This window comes from Ictalurus punctatus, chromosome 4 (genome assembly GCF_001660625.3).
Source record: "Ictalurus punctatus breed USDA103 chromosome 4, Coco_2.0, whole genome shotgun sequence".
NCBI lineage: Eukaryota > Metazoa > Chordata > Actinopteri > Siluriformes > Ictaluridae > Ictalurus > Ictalurus punctatus.
This window is the reverse complement of record NC_071284.1, coordinates 14,830,373-14,849,822: the sequence shown is the minus strand read 5'-3', so window position 1 is coordinate 14,849,822 and position 19,450 is coordinate 14,830,373. Positions and strand designations below refer to the sequence as shown.

General features: G+C 39.0%; 1 protein-coding gene across 1 annotated transcript in view; it reads left to right on the top strand.

Annotated features, from left to right (window-relative positions):
- The window catches only part of nrn1la (neuritin 1-like a), a 35,112-nt gene that overhangs the window by 463 nt on the left and 15,199 nt on the right, over positions 1 to 19,450 (top strand). The window lies entirely within an intron of this gene.

Sequence of the window (19,450 nt, the reverse complement as noted above, 5' to 3'; positions counted from 1 at the left end):
GTGTGTGTGTGTGTGTGTTTAAGGATACAATTTTAATGGAAAATCATGACAAACTTCTCATTTTGTTAAGCTCAGACACCACTCTGGTATCCTGGACGAGGGGCAAAACATGGGATATGAGTAGATAGAGAACAACATTTAAAAACGTCAACAATATTTCTGCCCCTTTCTCAACATGTAAACTCATTTAAGGAAAGTGTATCTCATCTGGTCGGCTTGTCTGTGACCCCGAATTCACACCGGACTTCTTCTCGCGACCGACACGCGCGCGCTCCCGGCACCACAGCGATTATTATTATTATTATTATTATTATTATTATTATTATTATTATTATTATTATTATGCAGGTTTATCAGTAACACAATGGGGTGATTTGGCGCAGCTGTTACTACACATCAGTTAACAAACCGCGCATGCGTCCTTTTCCCTGGTTCCTCATTCATATCACTACTGTACACACTTTTCTCTGTTGAGCAACGTCTTTGTCGATGGTGATTTTAAATAAAGTTGACAGCGTATATAGAAAGCGTGACTGTGTCATTCACGCGCGAGCTCGAGCTACACGCGCCTCAGCTGCTCTGGATCGGAGCGCGTGTTAAAGTGGAAGTGACGCGCGTCACAAACAAACAAACAAAACAAAAACAACAGCACTACTCTCGTGTCCGGTGCGGGTGTGTACAGTAGGCTCTGTCTTAACTCGGTTCAGGTGTTCTGCAGAGGTTAGTAAAATCCCCGGATGTTGCCGAAGTGCTGCGCTGCGTTTACCGCGTCGCCAAGGTTTGTGTTGATGTAACTCTGTTCCTCAGAGGATTATGTGGAAAGGCGGGGAAAAGAAAAACCCCAGAGAAATATAAATAATGAACGTAGCGCATCTGTGCTGCTGTCCTCTGGGACTTCCAGCTTTGCTCAGTAACCTCAGGCTTCATTCAGGACTCTGGGCTTTTACATGCGAATGTGTGGAGAGAATGAGGAGCTGATGAGTAAGCAGGAAATTCTTGAGAACTTCTGTGTGGGGCATGGAATAAAGCAAAGTTCTCTCAAACATGATGTATTTAGGATAAAAGAACGCAACTGAAATCATGTGAAATATGTTTACCACATTGCTCATGCATATTGCTTCTTCTTTCTTCTTCTTTTCTAAATAGCAACTGCTCATCTAAAGGTCATCCTGATGGAGATATAACTTGAGGCCACTGATTATTGAGCTGAAAGAGGAGTTTAAAATTTATTTTTTAATTAATAGTTTTTAATTAATAGTGACTATGCTGCTGATTTTTGCTCTGATAGCAGTTCTAGTTTTGGAAAACAGTTGTGAGTTTTGTGCTTTTCTTCTTCTTCTTCTTCCTCTTCTTCTTCTTCTTCTTCTTCTTCTTCTTCTTTTATTTCCCATTTTCTGATCCGTTCTGTGGATAGCAATTTATGCACCAGCTGTCCCGCCAGCTCTCCCAATCTGTTAGCTGTCTCATTTTAGTTGCGGTGATTTAAAAAAAAAAAAAAGTGTTCCTTCACAACACGAAACATAAATCTAGCCGCTTGGTTCAGTTGGTGCATCATAACTTCAGAACATGAACCCTGAGGTGTTTATATCTTATAAATGTAGGAGTGGATCTGTAGAAACATTGTGTGTGGTTTAGAAATGCGTATGGGCATTTTAAAGCTTCAAACACGGACTGGATTTTATGACGGATGAAAGATGTTGAAGCATTTTTGAAAATAAGTATTGCCGGCTGACCCCATGTGCAAATTACAAATACAAATATCTTCAGCTAACTCCTTTGCCTTTAACAGAAATTGTTCTGATGAATTAGCCTGTAGATGACGTGCTGTCATCATTGTTGCGGTAGATAACTCCATGGAGAGTAACGTTTACCCAAATACCCAATATTTACCCAGTTTACAACATCCATCCATCCATCCATCCATCCATCTGTCCATTTTCTGTACCGCTTATCCTACACAGGGTCGGGGGGAGCCTGGAGCCTGTCCCAGGGAACTCGGGGCACAAGGCGGCGGATAGCCTGAATGGGGTGCCAAACCATCACAGGGCACAATCGCACACACACTACGAACGATTTAGAAATGCCAGTCAGCCTACAATGAATGTCTTTGTACTGGGGAAGGAAACCGGAGTACCTGAAGGAAACCCCTATCGCATGAGGAGAACATCCAAAATCTGTGCACACAGGGCAGAGACGGGATTCGAGCCCCCAACCCCGGAGGTGCGAGGCAAACATGCTAACCACTAAGCCACTTGCTGCGGTTTAGTTGTTACGTTACATAATGCTTAGGTCATCATTGTAGCGTTTTAAACCAGCTGAAAATGGAAACCAGAGCAGCAATCAAGCTCGCATTACCAAATACCTCTACAACTGTACGAAATACACTCCTACTTCCCTTGCAGTGTGTTTTACTAATGAGCCGACTTATTATAAATGTTAATACTATTAATCATAAATTATACATATATGTAAAACCAAAATAATTGCAAAAATATTATGCGTTGTCATTCTTGCACTCTTTTCCCACCATGGTAGTCCAGTTGTTTGTGTTGCCAGGGAAACGCCACTGCCAATCATTGTGCTGTCTGATACACACACAGAAAAATGGGAATTTTTGTAGCATTAAAACAAGAACTGAATCACAGCTAAGGATATAAATTTCATAATCTAACGTTGTCAGTAACAGGATTCTAAACATTTTTTAACATTTGAAACCATGTTTACAAAAGCTTTAAAGCAAGGTGACCGATCCCCAATCTGCACCACTCCTACACAGATACAAAAAGCTCTGCACACAGGCTTCATGACCTTACTCTGATCTGTTCATGTGTGACAATGGAGTCAAAAAGCATTTAATAGAAAAGATGCAAGCTAAAAAGTGGTGATGGTTACAGAAATTCTGGTTGCTCAAGAAAATCTTTATTTGCATTCTTTGCAAAAAAAAAAAATAAGAAGATGAATTCAGGAGGATTAGAATAACGGTTAGAAAGCAGTGGTGTCGCATAAAATAAAAGTCTATCTAAAATCATGCCATGCATTCCCACAGGACATTTACTTCATTTATTAGATCCCCATATAAGTAAGGTGTTTAGCAGCAAGGAAAAAGAAAAAAACACAAGCAGCACAACCATGAGATTGTATTTAGATTGGCCATTTTTCTTCAGTCTTTTACTGCAGATTTTGAACTGAAAAGAGTTTATTTCATTCTTAAGATCATCCTTCTTGCTTTAGAGCTCACAGAATGGTGCTAAAGGGAGGAAAAAACTGTATAGCAGGATAATTAATTCTCCTGTTTTGTATGTCCATTACATCAGATCGTTTTTATCATGAACAGAACAGACTGATAATCCCGACTGCAGAAGGAAAACATGTAAATGGTAAACGATGATTCTCCCTCTTTAAAGCACCCTTATTATGGTTTTTCAGATATTATCTTTCATGTAGTGTGATATATAGCTGTTTGTGAATGTAAAAAGTCTGCAAAGTTTCAAAAATCTAAGTGCACGACAAACGGAGTTATTGACTCCCAAAAGAAGGAAGCGATTCTGAACAGCTGAAACGAGTCATTAGTAATTCCAGACTTACTTCCTGTACTAACCTACATAGGTTTGTAACAAAAAATCCCGTCTCTGGTCTTCATTGGGTGCTCGGGAACAACGTGTACATTGACCTGCCCTCAAACACTACAGTACAGTAGTTGTATCCTGAAAGAATTAAGTTCATGTCTAGATGTTGCTTTCTGTGCTGCAAAAGCACTTTGCAGGGACTCCCAAAGGATGAGGATGTAAAGCGTCAGTGGTTAGACTTCATTTTTAAAACGAAACCACAGCAGTTCAACTCCGACCTTCGTTTGTGTTCCCGTCATTTAACTGACGACAGCTCCTCAAATCTAGCTGAAATCAACGCAGGATTTCTGAAATGCTTATTCATTAAAGATGGGGCTGTACCCACTTTGTTTGGACCATCTTGCGCCTCTGGATCACACGCTGTAAGTATGATTCATTATTTATGTATGTTTTCTATCGAGTGTTCCAAATGTGTAGTTTTGTGATGTATACGTGTACAGACATGCACAGCTGTTAGCCTCTACTAAACGGCTAACTCAAGTTACTGTCAAGCTACATATAAACTTACACTGAGAAACGTCCTGTTCTCGTCGTGCTTGCGATGGTGGTTCGGGTTGATCTTCCGATGCATCACTATCAGACCTGGGTTCAAATTGATAAGGTAAAACTGACATTTATTACTGAGCTGAAATTCAGATATAGTAATAGGTGTTTCCTTTCTGACATATGCTGTAAGTGGTAGACCAATCACAACACACTGGGACATTTGACCAATCAGAACAGAGTAGCTCTCTGAAAGGAGGAGTTTAGAGTGAACGGATCCTTGAGCCAATGTAAATTATGAGAAAATTTGTGTTTTTTGACCTTGGATGCATGTAAACCTATTATATGAGACCTCTAAAAAGGCACGTTTACATAGTATAATAGGTGCACTTTAACTATATACACTATAAGTGGATTAATATCATGGTTTCTCGTCTCAAGATACCATGAGTGCGCTTCTAAATGTAATAGATTCAAGTCCTATAGGTCACGCATCGCTGCCAGTTTATTGCTTTCTCTGCTACACCTGAGCCAACACGAAGGATTTGATAATTATCCCATGAATTAATCAGGAAGGAAGAGAATAAACTGTGCTGTAGCCTTCCAGAAATGAAATGCAGGTGCTTGAAGTTATCTACATGGCTTACAATTAATTTGTTATAACATTATCATTACATATAACAGATCCTCGGGTTGACAAAAACAGCTTCAGGGATGTTTCCAGCCACATGTATGAATCAAACTTCTGAAGAAGTCATATGCTGTAATCAGAGATGTGAGAGGTAATAGACAAATGTAACATGTACATCTGTGTCATCAGGAGTCTCCTTTGTAAGTTGTTCCCTGTAACTGCACACCAGATTTGTCGGAGTAATTTCCCTCTCACAGCTTTTAGTGGCTTGCTTTGTGATGAGATCCTATAAAACATGATGCAGTCTGCACTTTCCACAGGATGAATGTCCATGACCATTTTAACAAAGAGTCACATGAACCTGTGTCCTCTAAGCACTAATGAATTTTGAGGCAGTTCTGTGGCTCTACTGTTCGTGTGTTTTATGTAAGAGTGAAAGCTTCACAGAGCTGAATAGCACTTTTTTACTGTGCAGAGAACAATAGCATTTTGTAAGTTGACGTCCAAGGTCACTTCAGCATTTCTCAGGTGGCCAGTGTTGTATAGGCTGCAGATTTAAAGTAAGTCTTCCAGCATGTAGTATCTATGAATAATAAATGTATTATCATTATTATTATTATTATTATTATTATTATTATTATTATTATGCACTGTTTCAAAGAGGATTGAATGTTTGCTTGTCCAAATATGTTTAAAACAACAACAACAACAGTCAATTTCCATGGGGTGTACTTTTTTTTCTTTTTTTCACATGACTGTGCTTACAGAACTCTTGCAAATAAGAGCCAGGCTAAAATGTCTGGGCAGCTGATGATGCATAAGGCTGAACTAAAAGGAAATATTTTCCAGCCCATTAATATACAGCTGTGCCTTTTAGTTTTAAAACCTTGGAAGGAAATTTTACATCAGCTGTCATGAAGCTGTTATGAATTGATATACCAAACCCCACCCACCTTAGTAAAATATGTCAGAGCATACAGTATTCTAGTCCTTTACGATGTATTTATGTGCTCTGTGCTGAGGTTTGAACAAAATGCACATGAATGAAAAGAAACCACAGGAATAGTTTTATGAGTACACTAAAAGAAAGATCTAGACATAAGTGTACATTGTTGTTTAGTGCAGAATACTGTTCAGTGCTTCATTACATCAGTAAAGTACACTCTGACAATATTTGCTATATAAACAAAAAGTATTGTTTTTATTATTATTGTTGTTGTTGTATGTGACATAAAACAGACAGAAAGCACGTTTTTGTTGTCATTTCTAATTCAGATGTATTGCAGAGGACATAAGAACAAATGAATCTGGCTGTCACTTCATGTTGACCACACTGACTGCTCACTTGACTGTTCATACCTTCACACACACAGATGAGAAGAGACATCTCCATTGTAACTTTCAGATCCTGGGATGCATGCTTACTACACACTGATCTATTATTTTAAGTCAGAGTCACTCGTTATTTATCTCAACGTCTAGACCAACTATAGTCTAGACTCTACAGGAATGTTCTCACACTGACTCACTTGATAAATCTCAGGACAAGTAAAAGTACTGAAAAAACAGGGCATAGAAACCGGTGGGCCTTTATTTTAAGCACATGAGAGGATAGAAACTAGAAAACTAGTTTGGAGGAAAGAGGGGGAAAAACACCGCAGGGTGACGTTCGATGCAGTGAAGAATGCAGTGCAGTATAGTTGATGATTAAAGTACTGCAAGACTGGTAAACAAGTGTACAGAATGTAGAAGAAAATGAAGCAGAAGTTTGCAGACAGTGACAGGGCCGTTTACATTTACATTTATTCTCTTGGAAGACACTTTTATGTAAATTGACATACAGTGAGGCAGCATATAATACAAGCAGCTAGCTCTTTCATTAACTGACTGCATTCACTGAGCCATAAGGAAGAAGAATCTGGTTTTAGACTTTCTCCCACAAGTTGATGTCATCACCAGGCTCTGTTCACTCACAGACCATCTGAGGTAAATCAGTCTCTCCACCTGGAAACATGTGCTAGCTCTAATAAGTTAAAGCTGGGCACTTCGGTGCTTGAGTCAATAAAAACTCATTAGAGCAGGAGCTGGCTCCAGTGCGAGTGTCCAGTCCAATGAGCTTCGCATTTATTCTCCATCACAGGACTGGATATAGAGCAGCATCGATCCTCTCCTGAAGCTCATTTATTTGGAGCAGTGAGAATTGCTGTAATGTGGCTCTAACCAGCCCTTTTGTCAGGGGACGCTTTGTTTTAAGCGTTATTCCTATGTGTGTATATGTTTCTGTGTCAGATAGAGAGAGGATGAATGTGTAGGAATGTAAAATTTAAAGTTTGAAATTTCACTTTTTGGATTCAGAAGTTTGAGACTCCAATTCTAAACATACAGTCGTGTGAAAAAATAAGTACATCCCATGGAAATTGAACAAGCAAACATATGATCATCTTTGAAACAGTGAATATTAATGAATAGGGTTGGGAATCGAAAATCGATTCCAGTTCTTGAATTGGATAGTTAAGGTCAGGAATCAGATAATTAAATTAAAATTTCGATTCCGTTTATAGATTCCTGTGTCCGCAATTTCAGATAGACCGGATCTTTTTTGTACGTTATCTGTGAAGACCCGAGCTGGCGATCTGCCTCCTTCCTTACTAATCTGCATTATGTAAACGACAGTCCCGATGCACCGTGTGAAGCGTTCGAATGTGTGGCTACACTTTGTGAAGTCAGAAGCTGAAAAAGCTAAGTGTAATATTTGTGATAAGCTAATATGTTGCAAGAGAGGTGTCACCACCAACATGACAAAGCATCTGTGCTACAAGAGTGCACAGTGTTGGATGCTTTGCGTAGTGCGAGTGCCTCATCATCTGTCTCTGACATCTGCTTGCTGGAATTTTTGACCACTGTTCCATTCAGTGAACTTTTGTCCTCGATATTAATGAGCTAGCTAAGTTCCACTGACTGTCTGCACCTGTTAACCGCCATTAACATTCACCAAATACATGAAGATACAAGGCCCTAACCCATCCTCCTAATGTTTATTACTACAGCTTGCCTTGCCCAAAACACTTGCTAAATGTAGTTAACATTAACCCACTCTTTGTATTATATCATGGTGAACAGCTATAATGCTACGTTATCGTTAACTCTCAAAAAGGGAATGGGAATGTCTAATGTTACCGCGAGCTATACGTTTATAAAGTAATGTTATCATCTCAGGGTTAGCATCACTCATCCCTACTGGTGACAACATCCAGCTAGCTAACCCTAACCCCGAACCTCAGATGATGCCGACCCAGAGAATTATAGAATAACCCCAGTCCATATTTCACAGCCAACATACATGACACTAGTACTGTAAAGCCAACACCGAGGAAGCAGTACATGTTATTCACTTTTGAAGCCGTTGCGATAGGTAAAGTTAATTATCACTCATTGAGTTACTGTTTTCCATTGAATGCGTTTTCAAGAGCTTCCTGCCTAAATATCACAAACTCGGCCAGGTATTTTCAGCAGCATTAACGCTATATATAGTGATTAATGCTAACTTACTTGTGGTCGTTTGGTTTCTTCGCCTCAAAAACTGCTACCTCCACCTGAGGTGAATTCAAACAGTCTGCGCTGAGCTGATTTGACCCAAGGAGCTGGGCTGAGGTGTCAGTTGGGGGAAGGGTGCAGTGATTCAACTGTCAGTGAAAATAACCCAGCCAATGGTGGGTTACACAAAACTACCAAAACCTGGGTAGAGACTGAGAAAATAACCCAATTAAATGACCCAAAAGGCTTAACCGAACGTTTGGGTAGAAACAAATAACTAAGCAGTTTTTTATAATGTAGAGCTTAACCAGAATGTCACTGCCACAGTGTTCCATATCCTGCAAGTTACAAAACCAAATGCTTTTGCGATGAATCTGCAACCTTGTATTGTCTCATCCGTGTCATCAATGTCTTGTCATCAATGTCCATCTCATGAATATCTTGTTAGTGGCACTGCTGATCAAAGTAACAAATGTCTGCCGTACAGAGCCCATAAATATTTCACCATATTTTCTCCAATTTAATCTTCGTGTTGACTCCCGGTTCAAACATAACAGCAGTTATTCATTCAATAAATTCATATTGAATTCTGTAGTGGTCATTTGAATGAAACATGTTATGATAATTTTAGCAGTTTTGGACCCACATAGGAGGGCCAAGTCTGCTTGTTGTCATGCCAAAGTGTAGGTTTTTCTTTCTCAGCCATCTGTCCTTAGAATGAGACAATCATACCAATATATGAATCTTTAATGAGGGTTCCAATAATTCTGGAGCTGACTAGTTTTAGGTTTAATTCCCCAGCATTTTTTTTCCCCAAGTTATTTTTATTTTATTTTTTATGTAGTGTAGTGTTCAAGGTGACTACTCAAAAAGTTACTGAATTTGTAACATAAAAAAATTCCATATCTGCAATTCATTAAAATTTTTTTCATAATATTGATTATTTTTATTATCCCCACTATTCTCCAGCCTACTCATTACAAGGGCGTTTTATAACGTGCTTTAGTAGGCTAATTGGTTTTCTGCTATTGTTCATTTTATATGCCAGTCCCAAGTGGTTGCAGAGAAGAACACAATTATTTTGCTTTCCATATCCTGTTTCAACAGCAGTATTGTGTCTCTCATGGAGAACGAAATCCTGAGAAAGCAGGCATTCAGTGGCAGAGCTATTTGAATGGTGTTTGGAAAGCCTATTGATGTGAAGGCTGTGGAACATTTCTGCTCCTATGTCTGAAAAGCTCCTCATAACACTGCATTGTTCCTCTGACTATTTTTAAACCAGGGCTACTGGATAGTTGTGGACCTGCCGTGCCCTCTCTGTGCTACACATAATCTTTATCTCTCTCTCAGTCTCAGCCCAGCATCAGGTTGTTCCTTTGCTGTAAATTGTGTGTAAATCTATATTAGGATCTGCTGTTTTTTTATACTCAAATGGACAATATGCATTAGATTTAACAATATTTCCCAGACTTCAATCTGTTTATTTCCAAAACACTGCATTGTCTTGCGTCAAGTGAGTAGCAGATAAAAGTTGTTCAGCATTTCACACAAAAATAATTTATTTTTTTTTATATTTTAATTGGGAAGATTTTATTCAGGAATGTAAGTGTGAATTTGAAGTGTGAAATGTGTTCGAGCACGCGATCATTTAAAATACTGACTTGCTAACAGTTATAAATATTACGTTACCAGCCTACATACCTGGTCCCTCTCACAGTGAGTTGCAAATTTACCATGCATGAAAAGAAATGCTTATTACCTCAAGCAAACTTTGAAGAACAGGTAGTCCATGTCGTCCTCTTTATTGAGCCAGTGGCTCCAAAATCCTCTTCTCCACCTGTTAAAATGTGATTTCTCTAGGCATGACATTGACTTGTTTCTGTTTATGCCACCCCATTTTCTGCAAGAGCTCAGATTGCACTGAACGTTTTCTTTCATCACAGGTCTATCTGTATAACTGAGGATCTTCACTGTATAACCGGGACATGGAGAACACGGTATTGCAGAGTCTGTTATGGATTTCAGCCAAGATTATGTTGGGATCATCTTGAACAGTGTGCCAGTAATTATATTAAATGAGTAATTCAGGTTTTTTGAGATGTTTAATAACTGACTTTCCAAACTAGACATACATAGCATGGTGAGCAGGTTGCATTATGACCAATTATGTGTGCATTTTGGAAAGGCAAATACAAATGAATCACTGTCCTGTTTGCTTTCACACCTATAGGCTGTTATTGGCTGGAAAATAGAACCAAAGTTACTGAAGTAGTTCCTGTTTTTCAAAGACACTCTTTTATGTAATAATTAAGTCTGCACATGCACTTTACCTCCCTCGCTCATTCAGTGTTCTGGGAGTGGAGGTGTGAATGGAAAACACATGGAGGTTAACCAAATCACTTGGAAAGTAGTGTTTGCTAGCAGAGTTAATTATCAGGTATTGTTTGGTGCAATGCTGAGCTGCTGGAGATCCCATTTCAGAGGCTTTCCTAGGGGAATTAGGTCCACTAGCTGTCTCTCGCACGCTATGTGGCTGAGCTGATGCTAGCTTCATTACTGCGTCGTCCTTAACGATGCTACGCAAGAGAGCGCCATAGTTACCACAGTAAAGTTACCATAGTGCTGCTAAAGAACCATAGCAGCTGTCTTTGAACATGGAAGTGACAGTCTGTTCCGAAAGTGTCAGAGATTCTTTCTTTTGTTTTCCTTCATCACATCACTGAGTCCTGAAAAAGCTTTCTGAATGCCACCTATCTCCAGAATGTTTCTTATTTATGCTTTCATTCATGGGCACTGTTTACTGTATGCAAATAAACTAAAATATATTTATTTTTATTGGAGTTGGCTAACTTTTCTCTCTAACTAGACTCCCTGAGCCCGCAGATAGCTTGTGACATTTAGGTACCCTTAAAACAATAAGTGATAAGGTCAAGAGCAGGAGACAAAAGCAGAATTCCCTCTGGGAACTGGATAGGGTGTTATGTCTCTCATTGTACACTGAACATGAACAAATACAAAGTTTTCACACCCCCTCTTCCCCACCATCAAAGTGCCCAACACCCAATCCCAACCACTTATGCACAGAATCTGTAGTAAGCTAAGAAGACATTTATACCTGTGACTGCAGCGAATCTCTGATTTGTGTGCCAGTGGCGCACTGTTAAATATAACTCAGTGATAAGTTGACTAATGAAGCCTCTCTCCAGAGTCCCTCCTGTGGTTTAGAAAGAGCTCTTATCCCAGCGGGTAATGGGCTAATGTCTTGATGAGATCCTCTCCTCCCTTGCATTATCTTACACTGCATGTGGTATTAACACTATCACTCTCTGACATTGTCTATTAAATCCTTCTCCACAAAGGCAGCGATTTTAATTAGAGAGGTTTAACCATATATAGTATACAGTTGTAATCATACAGTTATCTCACAATTAATCAATTATAGCATGCCATCAACTGTGATTGTAATTATTCTAATTAGCTGAAACTTGGGAAGAGCACTGATCTGTTATGCTGCAGTCAACAATAAGAATAGAATAAAGCAAATTACACATTTATTCTCCTCTGTGAAGACACATAATTCCTGACATCAATTTCGAGGTTGTTTTGACATGTGCTGAAAATTTCATATCACTTGTGTGCAATTGACTTTTGCTGTTTTAATCTTAATTCCTCATTCCTGTCTTTAGAGCTGAGGGAGCCTACAATGCCCTCCACTAATATTGGCACCCTTGTTAAATATGAGCGAAGAAGGCTGTGAAAAATTGCCTTTATTGTTTAACCTTTTGATCTTTTGTTTAAAAAATTCACAAAAATACCCTGCTCTCATGAATATCAACAATTGCAAACACAACACAGGTTTATAAAAATAAAAAAAAACCTTGTTAAATGTAGGTGTGCAACAATTATTGGCACCCCTATGAATTCATATGAGAAAAATATGTTTGAAGTATATTCCCATTGATATTTTACATTTTTTTAGTACATCTGGGTGGCTAAGGAAAGGAAATTGTTTAACCATGACTTGCTGTTTCACAGGGGTATAAATATGAGGTAACACATAGGCCAAATTCCTCTAGTCAGTCATAACAATGGGTAAGCCCAAGGAATATAGCTGTGATGTGCAGCAAAAGGTTGTTGAGCTATACAAAATGGGAAGTAGCTATAAGAAAATAGTACAAGCATTGAAAATGCCCTTTTCCACCATCAGGGCAATAATTAAGAAGTTCAGTCAACTGGAAATATTATGAATCAACCTAGAGTTGGACGTGTGTCTGTATTGTCTCAACGCACTGTGAAGAGGATGGTTCGAGTAGCCAACAAATCTCCAAGGATCACAGCTGGAGAATTGCAGAAGTTAGTTGCGTCTTGGATTCGGAAAGTCTCCAAAACTACAATCCGAAATCACAGACATCACCACAAGTTGTTTGGAGAGTTTCAAGAAAAAAGCCTCTACTCTCAACCAAAAACAAACTCAAGCATCTTCAGTTTGCCAGATACTACTGGGGATCGGGTTCTATGGTCAGATGAAACTAAAATAGAGCTTTTTGGTGATAAACACCAGAGGTGGTTTTGGTGCACAGATTGGTAGCCATATGGAAAAGTACCTCATGCCCACGGTTGAATATGTTGGTGGCTCTTTAATGTTTTGGGGCTGTTTTTCTGCCAGAGGACCTGGACATTTTGTTAGGATACATGGCATCATGGACTCCATCAAATATCAACAAATGTTAAATGAAAACCTGACTGCCTCTGCCAGAAAGCTTCAAATGGGCGATGGTTGGATCTTCCAGGAGGACAATGATCCAAAATATACAATGAAATCAACACAAAAATGGTTTACTGACCACAAAATCAAGGTCCTGCCATGGCCATTCCAGTCCCCTGACTTGAAACCCATAGAAAACCTTTGCGGTGAACTGAAGAGGAGAGTCCACCAGCGTGGACCTCGAAATGTGAAGGATCTGTAGAGATTCTGTATGGAGGAATGGTCTCAGATCCCTTGCCATGTATTCTCCAACCTCATCAGGCATTATAGGAGAAGACTCAGCTGTTATCTTGGCAAAGGGAGGTAGCACAAAGTATTGACTAAAAGGGTGCCAATAATTGTTGCACACCTATATTACCAATTATATACATTTTTGATAAACCTGTGTTTTGTTTGCAGTTGTTTGATATCCATGAGAGCAGAGTATTTTTGAATAAAGACCATTATTCAAAGTATTCTTTGCTCATATTTAATAAGTGTGCCAGTATTAGTGTAGGACACTGTAAGTAACAGCCTCTTATGAAAATTTTTCACAGGTCAGATGCAGTATATTTTGATTAGCCTCTGTACGTATGTATGCTATATGGCTAAAAATTTGTGAACAACTGACTGTCACGTTAGAAGCTAACAGTTGTATAGCATGTGTTTGTATGCGGTAGCATTACAGTTTCCCTTCACTCTGCAGTCCATGAAGTCCATGAATATATGGTTTACCAAGGTTTCAGTGGAAGAACTCTAGTGGACTCCAAAGAGACCTGATCTGTACCCCACTGAACACCTTTGGGATGACTTGGAACACTGACTGTACCCCAGGCCTCCTCACCTAACACCTTCTGACCTCACTAATGCTCTTTCTGGCTGAATGGGCAGAACTTCCCATAACCATGCTCCGAAATCTGGTGGAAAGCTTTCCCAGAAAAGTGGAGGTTAGGATGTTCAAAAAGCACGTGGTGTGATGATCAGGTGTCCACAAATATTTGGCCATATAGTGAATATATGATTGTAAAATGTCCCTAAACATTTCATTTTAAACCATTAAAAATGTATGTTGATTACTTGGGAACATTACTTTTGTGGAGAACGACACCTGACAATAGACAAAATATGATGATTAAAACAGCCCCATGTCCTTTTATAATCCCAACCCCACCCACCTGGCTTGCCTAGCATACAGATCCTGTAGCTAAAATTTTCCGTTTATGTCATCCTCTAAAAATCTGAATAACAGACTGTGCCAGGTTGAAACCTTTAAACCTGTTTCAGACTGAGCTAATGCATAATGCTTCTCAAATATTTTTTTTTTTTTTAAAAGATGAAGTTTTGCGAAAGTGTATGGTTTAAATGGAAAATATGAATATAGCACTGTGGTAACAAATTTACCCATATCTATATTCACAGAATCAGCCATCCAAGAGGCGAAAACTATTTAGAAATCAAGTTGGAGAATGAGTACATGATTACTTTAAAGCAGATTCCCAAACCTGGTACTCCCTGTCCTGCACATTTTAGTGTTTTCACTGTTCACCACAACTACTTCAACTCAGGAAGCGCTGTTAATTAGTGGATTAGTTGAATAAGTTGTTAGAAAAGGGAAAACACTAAAACGTGCTGAATTGTGGGTGGCAGATCTGGGAATTTTTGCTTTAAAGGATTCAGAGTACATCCCTCTGGGGGAAAAAAAAGATCTTGAAGGGTTTTTTTTTTTTTATTATTGAAAGGAGTCATCAGCATGTGAGCAGCAGACCTACCTGCTTACCAACAGCCTGGATGAAACACATTTATTCTGATCTCATGAATAGGAGATTGGTCATGTGGATGTGTGGAGGATGACTCTCCCTCCATCATTACTCAGTCCTGCCTGGGTGTAGAAGTCAGTGCAGAGTAGCAGATGGAGCAGTGAGAAAAGAGCCACTTTAAATGGTCTGGGTATAACAAATCAATCTGTTGTACTGTATATATTATTGAATAGCTTACAGTGTTTTTCTTTGTTATTGCTCCAAACATGGCGCTGTACATTAACAGTTCTTAAAAGATTCAAACTACAGCTGATAAATATGGCATGCTATGAAATCTTAATTGCTTCTGCAATATTCTGAAACTCATTTTCTGAAGTGCTATGTTAACATGATTAGTGTCTACAGCTTCTACAGATTATTCCCCTGAAATACTGTGCTTTCTTTGCATGTGGACATCAATGCATCATTCCATCCATCAATCTTCTATACCACTTATCCTACTGGGTTGTGGGAGTCTGGAGTCTATCCCAGGGAGCATAGGGCAGAAGGTGGGGTACACCCTGGACAGGGTACCAAACCATCACAGGACACAATCACATACACATACATTCACACACCCATTCATACACCATGGACACTTTGGACATGCCAATCAGCCTACCATGCATGTTTTTGGACTGGGTGAGGAAACCGGATTACCTGGAGGAAACTCAGTGCATCATTTATTATCTTGCTATATCTATTGCTTATGCAGATTGGCAAGAACTGAAAGAGGGGGACTGGGAAAAATAGCATTGCTGACCACAGAGTGCAGAAATTTTCCTATGCCAATCTTCTCTCCTGGCTGTATCGGACTGGCCTGTTGCTATTTGCCCTGGACCATTGGGCAGTTCATTTTCAAGGGATGGATTGGTCGATACAGGAAACAAACTCTTCAGCCAGCCAGTACTGATACAGCACTTTTATCTGAACTCTAAATGTCATTGAGTGTCGAGAAGCTCTTCTGGATCCAAGTGCTCTGCAGTAGCTTTTATGACTATTTTTTGTGCTTAGTGAAGTACAGTGCAAAACAATTTTGATATATTTAGATGTGGAATAAATGACTGCATGTGTTGAGGAGTGTGAAGCTCCAAAATAATAATGATCAACTAATAAGTGGCCTAAATCTCTAGTCCGTCGTCGTAAAGCAATACCATCTGACCGTGTTCTCAGTGGTCTGTCATGAAGCATTGTTTTCGACCAGAATCACTCATTCAGACATGGATATAATCTAATCCTACATATATGTATTAGTATTAGTTTCTCTCTCTCTCTCTCTCTCTCTCTCTCTCTCTCTCTCTCTCTCTCTCTCTCTCTCTCTTCCCTCCTCTTGTGCTAGAGCATCTTCCTGTGGATAGCACGATGTGACCTGCTGTGTCTATTACCTGACACAGCAGACTGATTGGCAGTGATCCTCCAATCAGTGATAGCACTGAATTTAGCAGACTGACTAGATTACACTATCTATAACAATATGAAATGCTAAAAGAAAAAGTGTATGGGGCGCCAAACATAAAACATTGAATACTTTTGCCTGAATACATTTGAGGCTATTCTGATACATTTAGATAGCGACTCCCAGGGGCGTTAGCTGGGCTGTTAATCATGCGGCCCAGATTCTTCTCCATCAAAAAACTTTTTAAAATGTACTTCTAAATGTTTCCATTCATTCTTTTTCTTGCATGTGAGGGCTAATTGCTTAAAAATGTGAAAATTGGACAAAATATTTTGTCCAATTTTGTGGACAAAAAAAGTTGAATTTATCGTAAAACTTGCCTCGGGTGTTATCACTGTTTGCAGGACTACCAGACCGATAAAATGTAAAACCTTTTTTGGCTATCTAAAATGAGACTAGGCTAGTTTGGTGTTGCTAGCTAAAGGGAGGCACAATTCAGCTATCGTTGTATAGGTTTAACTGTATGAGTTTAAGTGCAATGTAAAGTACATTAGCTGTCCTTATGCTCTGCTCATAACATGTTCTTGTAACTTGGAACTCATATACACACCTTATTTTCCTGCTGAGCATGATAGGATGTTAGTGCTTCGGTTTCAACCCATTTACTGGTGAAAAAAAAAAAAAAAGAAAGAAAGAAAAATCTGCATATATCTATTTTCCCTGCACCCTAACTGACTGTGTGAGCTAGTATTTGGCAGAATTGAGAGCTGTATTTCCACGTATTTCCACGTATTTTGCTGTAAACACTGTCTGATTGGTCTCGCCTCCATTCATTGAAGCTACAAAATTACAGCACTGCCATCTTCTTTTACTGATGTTCAGTTACGCAGTGATGAATTAATTTCCACTAAGAAGTGCAACCACTATAACTTTACAGAGAACTGCATCCAGTACGATCTACAAAATTCGACCTACTGAAGTCTCTACATCCTAGTCAGGGAACTGTCGATCCAAATCTCACCAGACAATGAGAGTAAATCGCTGTTAAGCCCCGCCCACATGTGAGATTTCTTCCTGAATGGCAAACATAACTTTGAAAATATAAACAAAAGCTCTGGCAGCACATTCATAAACCATGATTAGCGAAAACGAAGCTTAGAAAACTTAATGGCAGTTTATTTGAAAACCACGTTAAATTCAACTTAAACATTACATTTTTGCCACTGAGTTCACTGTTTTCTGTTTCAGAGTGTTTTTCTTCTCTCTCACTGTATATTTTTGTTAGTTTCTTGAAACGTATGTTTAACACTTTTGGCACAAATTTAATTCCATAGTAGGGTTGCCAGGGTTACACCATACTGTGCAAGTTTTGGAACGAGCTGCTGGCTGTCAAAAGCTGCTGCATAGCTAAGTGTGTCCATTATTATTTTAATCAGCAACAGTTGCAGATGGCTGTATGTGCGTTCGTTTGGGACTGTGATGTCATCATTACAACCGGTAATACTGAAATTTGTCTTCCCTATGAAATTACACTGGGAAAAAAATTCATTGATTGATACAAATGTGTACATTAGTTCTATTCACTAATCATTGAGTCCTGGAGTAACGCTGACCCAAGCTGAGGATCGAACCAGAATCCCTTGACCTATCACTTGAGGCAGTGATGCTACTCACTAACACTAGGTTGATTGTTCACATTCACTCCACATAATTCAGACTAGTAGACTATATTTTTGTTTAAATTTCTTTTAGTATAAGCAATGAAATCATGTTTTCTCTTAGATCTGACCCACAACATATTCCCTTTATTCTGTGTATAGCTGTACAAAAATACAAAAGAAGCTAAATGTAAAAGTAGGTGGCACCCATAGCAAAATGCTACTAGCTTTTGTAGTGTTTGTACCAGTATGTTGTAACCTTGGCAACCCTACCGTTCTGTTTTTCCATAGCGCACACTCCAAACATTTAAATTCTACATTTACATTTAATATTTATATTTAATATTTTTTTTACATCTAATATTTACACTGAAATTTAAAACTATTATTTGGCACGAGTCTCTATCTAAATGGATCAGAATGGCCTCAAATGTTCAACAAAGTCAGCGAGAAAAGAGTATTCAACTTTTTACATTTGGCGCCTAATAAGGGAGAGACTGCAGAGAGTACCGGTTATACCTGGATGGTCTACACAAAGTATAGGGCTATTGCTAATTAGGTGCAATTAGGCATTATTAGCCTATAGATAGATAGCAAAATAGGCAGAAGGGTATCAAATGTACTTTTTCTTGTTTAGCTTGTTTGGTAGTTGCTTGTTGTTTGGTTTATTTTGAATGTACGTGGGAAAACACTATGGAAAGCCAAATGGGTCATTATTTACGTGCATCGTTACGCAATTTTACATTTAAAAACGCAGTTCTTTACTCGCTGCCAGGTGTTAAGATAACGCAACCAGGTTTTAAGTTAACAGCACACATCGCTTAATAGGCACATTCATTTGCTAATTAAAAACAAAGAGAAGGAACTTTGTTTTACAACTTTGTTAGGTAAGGATTTTGCCTCTGCTGTTCATAAATATTATTCATTATTTAATAGTAAGTGAAGGACATCAGGTCCGGGATTATCAGACAACAGAAGTCAGGTGCAGTCATTTATTGTCTGCTTGCATTGTAAAACAAAGTTTCTTCTCGCCATTGTTGGTGTTTTACCTATTGAATGATCTGACTTGCCATAGATTCCTCAAAGACAACAGAGGCGGAGCTTTGTAATGAGCGTTAACTTAACAGCATGTAATGACAACTTAAATGCCTGGCAGTGCACGGCGTTTATTTAACAACTAGCGCTATTATCTTAACGCCTGGCGGCGATTAGAAAACTGCGTTTTTAAACGTAAAATGGTGTAATGATGCACGTGAATAATGACCTATTTGGCTTTCCATACATCGTAGGCATTGTCTCCAGTGTCTCTGGATCGATGTAGAGCTCAGGGCTCAGGTTACTGTCTGTGGAGTGCTCTTGTGGGTTTCCATTCAGGGTGTATTCCTACCTCACACCCAGTGTTCCCGGGATAGTCTCTAGATAAAGCGATTACTGAAGATGTATAAATGATGAATGGATATACTTAGAGAATAATTTCCATGATTTGTTAAAGAAAGCAGACTATGTAGGACTGCAAGAGATAGTGCCTATGATCAGCTTGAAAACAGGAGGATAAGGCACTGAAGCACTGAATTGTCTTTTT